Here is an 11,009-nt window from a genome sequence, read left to right as displayed (position 1 = left end):
GCCACGCCTATTTGCTCCAGGTCTCTGAAGCTTCTGTGAGTTCTGCGAACCAGCCTCATGCCTCGCTGCTCTCCTGCGAGCGTGGCCTCCTCCTCTATGCTGTCTGCCCAGCCCATCTGCCAAGACTGACAGAGCCTAGACGGGTTCCCTGCTTTCTGAGGGCCACCTGCTGTGGAAGAAGGCTCAAGGAAGCACCTAGAAGGTGTGTTGTTAAAGAGGAGGAGAAGAGGGGGAAGGAGAAGGAGGAGAAAGCGGAAAAGGAAGACAGACTTTCAGGGCAAGTTCCTCAATCACCCCGAATTCCATCCGCAGAACAATGGCTTTAACGTCCCACAGCAGATCATGCAGGAACGAGGGACCCCTGCTTCCTCTCTCCCCCTCACTCCTGCACAGCAGCGAGGGAATCGTCAGTGTTGCAAGAGCCCTTTGTCTTCTGGGCACTTGAGGAAGGTCACTTCCCTGCAAGACGGGGAGGAGCTCGGGCCAAGTGTGGTTTGTGAAATGAAACCAGATCTTGTACTTCACCGTCCATGGTGTGCCGGGATGGATGGCCCAGCTCGCAGTCTGAGGTCAGGGGCCAGGAGTCTACGAATGCCAACCACCCACCACATCCTCGGCTGGGCCCCGTCTAGTGCCCATCCAAACTCTGAAGGAGGGACCTAGCACAACCTTGACATGGGCCACAACTTTGAGGACACAAGAGACTGGTATTTGTTCCCAGGCACAAAGACAGTGAATGACAGGACTGTCTAGTATTTAGAACCAGAGGCTCCTTCTCCTTTCCTCAGCGCCCACAGCTGCACAGGAGGTGCTCATGGAATGGGAGAGAGAGAGAGAGAGAAAGAGACGGGAAAGTTCGGTCTTACCAGCATCACCACTTCTGACGTCAGGAGGTAGTCAAGGCTCTCTGAGAGCCAGGAGGAAAATGTAAGGGCCAACATTTCTGCGTGTTCTCCTCTCTCTCTCTCTCTCACACACACACACACACACACATTCTGCCCCCACTTCCGCCCCAGAGCATCTCCTGGTGGCAGGGAGTATGACAGCCAAAGGGATCGATTTCCAGCCCCCCACCCTCAGCCAGAGCAACACCTACCCTGGTGAAACGTCCACATCACCTTCCCCTGCAGCTTTGGCTGGTGGTTCTGGGAGCTGGACAAGGCAGGGATCTGTTCATCTCTGTGCCTGTCCCCAGGGACCGGCACCTGGGGTGTTAACCCAGCAGATGCTCAGGGTAGGGGGCTCGGTGACCCAAAATTGTGCCATAGAGCTGACCTGCTCAGAGTTTGTTGGAAGGGGTGAGCAGGAACCAGGGCTGGGGCTGGCTCCACTCCTTAAGGTCCAGGCTGCAGTCACTAAAATGACCGGAAGAAAATCTAACGGACGGATTGCAGTCGTTGGTCCTACTGACCTCTGATCCTCCCCCAAATCCCTTGCCACACGTTGCTAGGGTTTTCGGAACTGGGAGCTATCAGTGGACGATCTTGACCGTGAGCAAACATGATACACGTTATAAACTCTGAACTGCAGCATGCTGGATCGGTGCTTCGAAACATCTGTGTGCCGGTGCACCACCCAGGGGTCTTGTTAACATGCAGGCTCCGACTCAGGAGGTCTGAGGCGAGGCCTGAGATGCTGCGTTTCTGTGCAAAAGCCAGGCGACGCCTCTGGTCCCGGATCACACCCGGAATGGCGAGGAGCCCTCTCTCGAAATGCCTGGTGCCGAGTGCCTGGGATGGGAAGACCCGAGGCCCCTGTGTTGCAAGAGTCTTTCCCGGCCAGGACCCCACTGCGTCCCCCCACCCCCACTGTGTTCCACACACACCAAAGAGCCAGCTCTACCCCAGGTCTCCAGCCCTCTTTCACCTGCCTGGGTTGACACCCGTTGCCCCCAACATGTCCTCTCTTTCTCGGCGGCTTTAGAAACTCCTACCCATCCTTCCTCCAACCTCACCACCTGCTCTGCTTTTGCTCCTTGCTGCCCGTTGAGACTCCAGAAAATGACTGCAAGGACTTGAAGCAAGTTCCTGAACTATAAAATGGGATAGTAACAATGCCCATCTCACAGCGGGCTTTCTCAATATTGAATGAGACGATACAGGTAAAATGCTTAGCAAGGTGCCTGAGACATACTAGGTAATGCAAAAGTAAATAAATCACCCAACTCGAATGTTACCTCCTCTGCGGAACCTTCCTGGATTTTTCCACGGAGCCATTTGCTGGTGCCTCCATGATATTTGGTTTCCATTTCTCCGATGGCCCTTATGACCTGGTGTTGCACTGGTTTATTGACTGGACTATTTTATGTCGTAAGTCATGAGCAGCTGGAGGTCAGGACCGTGTTTTACCCGTTTCTGCTTTTCCAGGATCCGGTACCAGACTGAACATGGAACAAATACTCAATTAGAGGGGCCAGCACGGCCACAGCCATTGCATTCAGGGGGGACTCTGTGCGAGGGGGCCCTATCCCACAAGAGCAGTGTGGTTAACTGGAATATTCGGGGAAGCAGAAGCTCTACTTAAGTGAGTTTTCCAGATAACTGAAGGTTTACACCCAGGGAAAAATCACTCTTCATTTTTAAACTTTTTACCAACTTTTTCCTTAATGTGTTCCATAATGAAACAGAGCACAGGGGTCCTAATATAACCTTCCCAAGATAACTTGAGGACGTCAAGAAGACATCTATCATTGCCCCCGGGGTGACCGCATGGCTACTTTGTTGAGATGGTTCTGTTTTACACTCATTGCCTGGTGTTGTTATTATTCAGGCCATTCTTTCTTTTCCCTGGTGAGTCCCAGTTTGGGGGAAAAAAAATGACCAGGGCACCCTAACCAGAGATAGACTGTGCTGGACCAAAATGATGGCCTGAAGGACCCCTGAGATGAATATGAATATTTCCTATGGGTTTTTTTAATATGGCCCCCAAATTCTTTGACAGCTGTCTCACTGAGAGATGGGGTCTCTGTCTCCTTCCCTGAATTCAGGCAGGTCTATAACATCTGACCAACGGCACACAGTAGAAGTGGTCCCGTGCAGTGACCAGGCCTTCAGCAACTGGCAAATTCCCCCGCCCGTATCTTAGGATGCTCCCTCTTTGGGACCCAGCCTCCACGCCGTGAGGAAGCCCACGGAGACAGCTCCTGCAGAGAAAGACCCAGAGCCAGAACCGACTTGCCAGCCATGTGTGAGTCACCTTGGAGGTGGGTCCCCGGCCCCGCTTGATCCGCCCCAGCCAATGCTACGCGGACAACAGCTGTCCCTTCCATACACTGCTCAACTGCCGATTTGAGAGCCAAGTATGTGATGGCTGTTTCCAATCACCTGTTGGGGGTCATCTTTATGCAACAACAGAGAATCAGAGTAGTTGCCCAAGAAGCAAATGCTGCTGGAGAATGCAGTGTTTGGACTCCCGGAGTCTATTAGGAATCAGCCCGGCCCCTGCCTTCTCCTTCAAGGCCAGACCCCGTGCTGTCACTTCTAGGAGAGTAAGTGAGGATAATTACAGGTTCTGAACGTAGAATCTCTGAGTTCTGGTCTCTCTGAAACCTCAGGGAAATTAACCATCTTCCCTGAGCCTCGGTTTCTTCATCTGTAAGGGAGTGATAATAGGACCTAGGTCATGGTGTTGCAATAAGGAATATAAAGCAGAGACTGGCAAACCCATTTTGTGAGGAGGTAGATGGTGAATATTTTAGGCTTCGAGGACCCTACGGGCTGTCACCACTCGAATCTGCCATGACAGCAAGAAAGCAGACACAGGCGTCCATAAACAAATCAGCATGGCTGTGTGCCAATAAAACCTCTGTTACAGAAGCAAGATCTGGCCTGTGGGTCAGAGACTTCAGACCCCTGCAATAAAGGATTGGGAAAGTTCCCGGCATAAGTGCCAGCCACCCTTAGCATATGCATTATTGTTGTTGATATCAATGCAACTGTCTTTAGGCAGCAGAGTTTGTTGGGGATTTCACCAGCCCCATAACCACAGGGTTCACCAAAAAGTGTTCACGCCGACATAACGAGCGGCAAGCCTAGCGACAAGATGAGTCACCCCAAGTCAGTGACACGGAGGAGCTTCAGAAGCTGCCCCGCCACCTTCCTTGGGAGCAGTCTTGCCCAAGTCGCCTTACCTCTGGACACAAGGCAGTTCTCTAAAATGAACATATGCGTCGCAGGCCTTCCCGGGGAAACTGATGCTTCAAATCCAGAGCTAAGACATTGTCTCATGTGTCATCACGTCTTTCAGCTGAGAGCCCCTGGGCAGGGATTTTGGAGGAGTCCAGCTTTAGGGTAATAAAAGGAAGGAAGGAAGGGAGGAGAAGGGGGAGGGCCCGGGAGGGACAGTAGTGGTGAAGAGGCTGGAAGAAACGTGCCCCCCATCAATTCTTCTCTCTGGGCTGCCCGTTCACGCACTCGCTCACTCAGGTCTGTGTATTGCTTGCCAGCTGGGAGCCAGGTCCTGGGCTGGGAGTGGGGTCACTGCGAGTGACGGAGACACTCCGAATCCTGCCTCAGGGAGGGGGCCCCCCTCCAACGAGGGGAAGAGGCCATTACGTAAGTCGTGGCAGTAATAGTGTTGTGTGTTGTGAAAGGGGAAGTGGAGGGTGGGGACCACCATTTGGGGGTGGGGGACCTGGCCCAACTGGGGGTCAGGGGAGGTCTTCTCAAGGAAATGACACTAAAGCCAAGACCAGGGGAATGAATGGGGATTAGTCATCACCCTCTGCCTTCCTCCTCTTCCTGAGTTTGCCCTTGTGCTCAGACAAACCCTCGCCTGCCCAACACCCATCCATGCAGAAGATCACTCTCCCTCCCTTCTCCCGGGCCCAGTCCTCCCTTGCCTGCACTGCCTTATAAAACATCTCTTTTCCCTCACCTAAACCTTTACTGAAGTTTCAATGCTTTTAGGATAAAAACTTAAAGCCTTCATAACATGACCCACTAGGCCTTGTGTGACCCAGTTCCTGATACCTCTCCAGCCTTACCTCACAGTCTCCCATTGGTAACTCTGCTCTGGCCACCCTGGATTATTGTCCAGGCCTTCCTACCACAGGCCCTTTGCACATGCTCTTTCCCTTCCTTAGAATACTTTTCCCTTGTCTGTTTATCTACTTGTCCTTCAGATATCAGATCACTTGTTTCCTCAGGAAGGCCTTTCCTGACCTCCCCACTCATTAAAAAAAAAAAAAAAACTCTCTTTTTAAGTTTTCAAAGCCCCTCTGGTTAGCACCTACCACAGATGCAATTTCCATGATCAGTGGGAAGACTTAACTAATGCCTGTCTCCTCAAAGACACCATGAGCCCCAGAGACTTATCTGTATTTTTTTACAGCTTCACTCTAGTATCAGGGCCCAGCACCCAGTGGGGGCCTGGTTAAAATATCTATTCCAATGACTGAAATGTTGGAGGAAATCTCTGCTGCCATAGCATTTCTACATTACCTGGAGAGTAAAAAAAAAAAAAAAGCCCGACCCCCCCCCTGCTGAGCGTGTATATATTTTCGGGTTTGAGCGGGTGTGGCATGGTGAGGGAAGAAAAACCTACTGCAGAGTCAAGAGAGCAAAGTTGGAGTCCCATCTCCAAATGCTCTTTGGGTCTAAGTTTCCTCATGTGTGAAGACAGTGAAAGAACAACTTCCCCCCTCCCCCAACCTCCTCCTGGGCCTGCTGTGCACAGTGAGACCCTTTCAAGGATGGACGCAATGAGTTCATGATGGCTCCGCATCCGCCCGAGAATCACGACAGAGGCTTGAGCCCACGGGGCCCCACTGCTCTGTGCAGACGCGGCTGGGGCAAGAAGCACAGCCCTGGGAGGGACACGTCCAGGAGGACGAGGACGTCTGAATGTACCTGTGCCACCACGAGCCCAGCAGCATTGATCGCCAGCCTTGTAGAGGGAACATTTGCCTTTCTTCCCCTTCCAAATAATTAAAGTATAATATTTTATGGCCTGATAAAATTTACTGGGACCCTTGGCACGTAATTATAGTGCTTCTTTAAAGGAGACCCCATAAAAGATGCATGATTAGAAAGTTAAGGATCTGGATAGAATTACAACGATGTGACAAATAATTTACAAGTGATAAACTGTCCGAGGGGGAAAAAAAATTCCAATAACCTCTGATGAAGACTAACAATTAAAATAATAAATCCCCCAAGAGCAAGGGTAAACCTTTCTTCTTGGTCAAAGGCTTACACTCCATGAGCCCAGCAAGACGAGCAGGGCTTCTCATCAAAGTCAAACCCTGGGCTCACCGGGCGTCTATTCTTTCTGGACGTATGTATTTATTTTTGTACTTAAGCACCTACTTATTTAATCTTTTCAGTCATTGACTCATCTGCTGATCTATCCTTTTTTTGTTGTTGTTTCTAGCCCTTCTTCCGTTCCATCATCACATACATTCATCATTCCTTCCGTCCCTCTGTCCACCCACCGTTCCATTCATTCATTCATTCCCCTACCCATTCATCTATGCCCATCTGTTTGTTCATTTATCCATTTATTAGCGACTTGTTAACTTGTTCATCTATTCATGTATCCGTCACGCATTTATTATTCCTCCACTTACCCCTCCACGTGTCCACGCCGTCCACGTGTATTGTTTTTCTGTGCTACAAAGACTCTTCTCTATGTCCTAAGGCAGCACTGTCCCACAGAACTATAAAGTGAGCCACATAAAGGATTTTAAATTTTCTAACAGCCACATTAAAAAATAAAAAAAGAGGGGGCACCTGGGTGGCTCAATCAGTTGAGTGTCTGACTCTTGATTTCGGCTCCGGTCATAAACCCTGGGTCATGGGATTGAGCCCCCACTTTGGGCTCTGTGCTAAGTGTAGATTCTGCTTAGGATTCTCTCTGTCTCTCCAACTTCCCATTCTCCCCTTCTTGCATACTTACATACCCCCCCCCCTCTCTCTCTCTGTCTCTCAGTAAAATAAAATAAAAAATAATAAAAAATAAAGTTAAAAGAACCAATGAAGTCAATTTATGTAATAATTACATTCTTTAATAATTATTGTTGTTATGGAATGGTGTAAGTCTTTTAACATACGTCACATATTTATTTTCATACAAAATATAAATCCTATTTACTGACATCGTCATCCATTTTATTTTAACTCCGTATATCCAACGTATGATCATTTCAACATGTCGTCAAGATAAAAACATTCACCAGTTATTTGACATCTTTCTTTTCATCCTAGGCTTTCAAAACCCAGCGTGCATTTCATACCTGCAGCTCAGCTCGGCCGGACTAGCCACAGTTCAAGTGCTCAACAGCCACACGTGGTCCACAGCTACCATATTGGACGTCCCAGTTGTAGATCTCTGAAGATGAATCTGAGAGCTTTTGCCCTTGGAGAGTTCACACTCAGGTGAGGACAGAGCACTGAGATTTGCTGACTGTTGGGACACAGTGTATCTCAGTCACCATCTCACTTCATTTTGACATTCAAGCTATAAGATACTCCCATTCTATCCTTGGGGACGCTAAGACTCACAGAGAAGTGGTAAAAAGTTCTGGAATAAAATAAATTGAGCACCTCCAAAACACTGCTCAAATGGGCAGACAGAGCAGGGACTCAGCAGGTAGGGAAACTTGAAGGGGGTTGCCTAGCTCGGTCCAAGGCCTGTGAGGGCCTGGAATCAGGCACTGAGCCAACCTGGAGGTAGGGGAGAAGCCTCACCACAGAAAGATCTTTCCAGAGAGAGCAGACACACAGAGAGAAAAGAGAAGAGTTAACACTCTGATGCGACCAAGCTCTGGTCCCCGAAATCTTCAAATATCTCACGGCAGGGACACAGGGTGTAAAAGAACATAGTTGGGAGAATTTAGAAAGAAAGAAAGAAAGAAAGAAAGAGCTCACACAGGTCACGACTAGCCTTTTGCACCCAAAATCACCGTCTTCTATCCTTTCATAACGCAGCACGAGGATTCTGTGGCCAATCATCTGCATGTCGCCCAGGCCTGGAGAGGGTGACGGTGTCCCTGATGGCAGTGATACAAAGGTGATGGTCCTAAGAGTCACAGGAGCTCACATTACTGAGCATTTTCACCGTGTACCAAGTACTCTGACTGCACGGTTCACTGACCCCTTTATTTCAGAGATGGGGAAACTGAGGCGTTTTCCCAAAGTCCACTAAATGCCATCTGCCATGTGTTCCCTGCAGAGACCCCCGAATGAGCGTTTCACTGGAAACTGGCCCTGCCAGACGGGATACGGGCTGGGGGGACGGCCGCTGGGGACCCGGAGCTCCTCTGGGTCGCTGTTTCTACCAAGTTCACGGTCCAATGGGGAAGAGGAATCTGTGGCAGATAAAGGCCTGTCAGAGTTCCCTGCGCTGTGCTAGATATCCCAACACAGCCAAGTGGAAACAGAGAGGCGAGCTAGCTGTCTGTCACCCCCCCCCCCCCACCCCGTGGGGCTGGAGAGGCAGTCAGCAGCAAGGCTCTACTGAAGGGGTGATACTCGGGCATCACCAGGCTTCCTGTGACTCCCCCGGCAAGAAGTAATCTCTCTCCCTTCCACAAATTAGCCCCTTTGTCAGGTCCTCAGAGCCCAGGCCGAGCCCCGGCCCCCACTGGGACAATTTCCGCTGCCCTCCCTCTCCTTCCCCAGCACAGCCTGCTCATTCTGTAATCCCCCCGCAGGCACCAGGGAAGCTTTATACTTACTCAACGTCATAACGGATCAATGGAGAAATACAATCGCTGGGATTTTGGAGAATGTATATATTTGTTTAAAAACCCCTGTCTTTCTCCGGGTGCAGACAAAACACTGCCAGCTTAACACCTCCCAGAGATGCCCTGTGGGAAGATTTCGGGGCTTTAAGCTGTCAGTAGCAATATCAGTCAGACGGGCTTCGCGGTGGCCTCTGCTCTGGAACAGGAGAGACGTGGCAGGGGAGTGGGACAGGGGAGATAGACGGAGCTGAAGTCAGTGGAGACAGAGCGAGAAAGGGAGAGAGACGGCACCGGCACTCAGGACGGGAGACGACGGCTGAGAAAGGGCAGTGCCGACTCGGGGGCCCTGAGCCACTTGGGTGGGGGAAGACAAGAGTCAGGAAGACACAGGCCAGGCTCAGACGAAGTGAGCCAGGAGCCAAAACGGGACAGAAATCAAGTCATCGGCGAGACTGGGAAGGCGAGGCAGACGGACAGAAAACGAAGGAGGGTGAGGGGGCCCGGCGGGATGTCTAGAGCACACGCAGCCCCCACCCGAGGCCTGTGCTCAGCTGTTACCCCTGCCTCGAGGATGCTTTGCCTGCTTCTCGTATCGCTGGCTTTTTCTCCCCTCTCCTCAGAAAGGCCTCCAATGGCCACTCGAGGCAATGAAGATCTGCCCTACTTGCTCCCAGCTATTGTCCTCCAACAGAAAACAACACTCAGTGGGCTTCTTTTCTAGAACTTGTTAGCTTTTTATTATTCACTTGTTTATTATTCATACCCAGGGCCACTGCTGTCTTGTCATAACCTCAGGGCCTAGAATAATGCCTGGCATAGAATAGGTGGTACTTAATGGTTGAAAAACATAATAAATGGAAGGAAGGAAGGAAGGAAGGAAGGGGGAAGAGAGAGGGAGGAAGGAGGGAAGGAAGGAAGGAAGGAAGGAAGGAAGGAAGGAAGGAGAAAGAGAGGAAGGAAGGAAGGAAGGAGGAAGAGAGAGGGAGGAAGGAGGGAAGGAAGGAAGGAAGGAAGGAAGGAAGGAGAAAGAGAGGAAGGAAGGAAGGAAGGAAGGGGGAAGAGAGAGGGAGGAAGGAGGGAAGGAAGGAAGAAGGAAGGAAGAAGGAAGGAAGGAAGAAGGAAGGAAGGCGGAAGGAAGGCAGGCAGGCAGGAAGGCAGGCAAGAAGGGCAGGCAGGAGGAAGGAAGAAGGCAGGCAGGCAGGCAGGAAGGCAGGAAGGCAGGCAGGCAGGAAGGAAGGAAGGAGGAAAGAAGAAGGCAGGCAGGCAGGCAGGCAGGAAGGAAGGAAGGAAGGAAGAAGGAAGAAGGAAGGCAGGCAGGCAGGCAGGCAATGAAGGCAAATCAGTCTCCAGCTACTTGGTCATGCAGGTTGGAAGACCAGGATTTGGGGCAGGGTTGGGGTTGACTGGGAATGGATGCCTGTCCTCTGCAGCTGGGCACAGGCAGAGGCCGTCTGTGACAGAGACCTGTGGCAGCAGGGGGCAGGGCCTGCATCCGACACCGATGGGCATCAGCCAGACCAAAGAGGATCCTGGGAAGAAGGCTGCTGGGGAGCTGAGCACTTTCCTTCCCGCTCTGAGGGTCCCTCTGGAGTTCCGTCCGGATAGAAATGGTTTCATCCATGACTTCGCTTTGTCTAAAGTTCGAAATGGTCCTGTGGGCAAAAGTGCATGACTCCCACGTGTGCTTCTTGGGCGGTGAAAGTCCCTAACTTAATGGGACTCCCATCAGCCCCATTAGGACTCACGCAGCCTCCCTCCCGTGCAGGGCTCTCTGCCTCTATGGAAAGTGCTCTCAGGAGCCATTTTGCAAGACCAGCCCCTGCTGACCAGTGCCAGAAAGCACCTCAAGGGAGAAGCTTCCAGTCCAGATTGGAGTGCTTTGGCTTCCTGGAAGTCCCTGGTGAAGACCAGTCCTCTTTCGGAGGCCAGACAAGAGGCCATTACGTGTGTTTGCACCTTGAGGCTAGCACGGAAGCGGTATTGGCCTGCTGGGGTGATCTGGCTGCCGGAAAGCCAGAGAGAGGCTGGGCAGCTTGGCAGGAAGGAATCTGGGTATGAAATCCCAGGGTGAGGGGACTGCTCCCGGCCACTTATAGTGTGCCCCAGAAATAGTGACTCAATTCAACAACAACATCCGAAGCCACCCACAGCCCCTCCCCCACCCCCGCCACAACGACTCTTTCTTTTTGCCTCCCTGACCTGGCTCACATTTACCCAAACGTGACACTCTTGCTTTCGCAGAGTAAATTCCAGGTCACATTTTACTTTCCTGGTAATTGTGTAATAAACATCTTGCATGTTTCAACGAGACCTCCATCAGTGA

At 51.2% G+C, this 11,009-nt stretch overlaps 1 long non-coding RNA gene across 1 annotated transcript; it reads right to left on the bottom strand.

Annotated features, from left to right (window-relative positions):
* Positions 1-6,990: 6,990 nt before the first annotated feature.
* On the bottom strand, positions 6,991-9,594 carry LOC125163052 (uncharacterized). The gene is made up of 2 exons (XR_007151261.1): positions 8,678-9,594; positions 6,991-8,308 (listed from the first exon to the last, which is right to left on the bottom strand). It is a non-coding gene; the product is annotated as an uncharacterized LOC125163052 (long non-coding RNA).
* Positions 9,595-11,009: the final 1,415 nt, after the last annotated feature.

The sequence above is a fragment of the Prionailurus viverrinus genome, chromosome A3, assembly GCF_022837055.1.
Source record: "Prionailurus viverrinus isolate Anna chromosome A3, UM_Priviv_1.0, whole genome shotgun sequence".
In the NCBI taxonomy this organism is placed as follows: domain Eukaryota; kingdom Metazoa; phylum Chordata; class Mammalia; order Carnivora; family Felidae; genus Prionailurus; species Prionailurus viverrinus.
The sequence above is the reverse complement of the archived record's forward strand: the minus strand, read 5'-3'. Positions and strand labels throughout refer to the sequence as shown.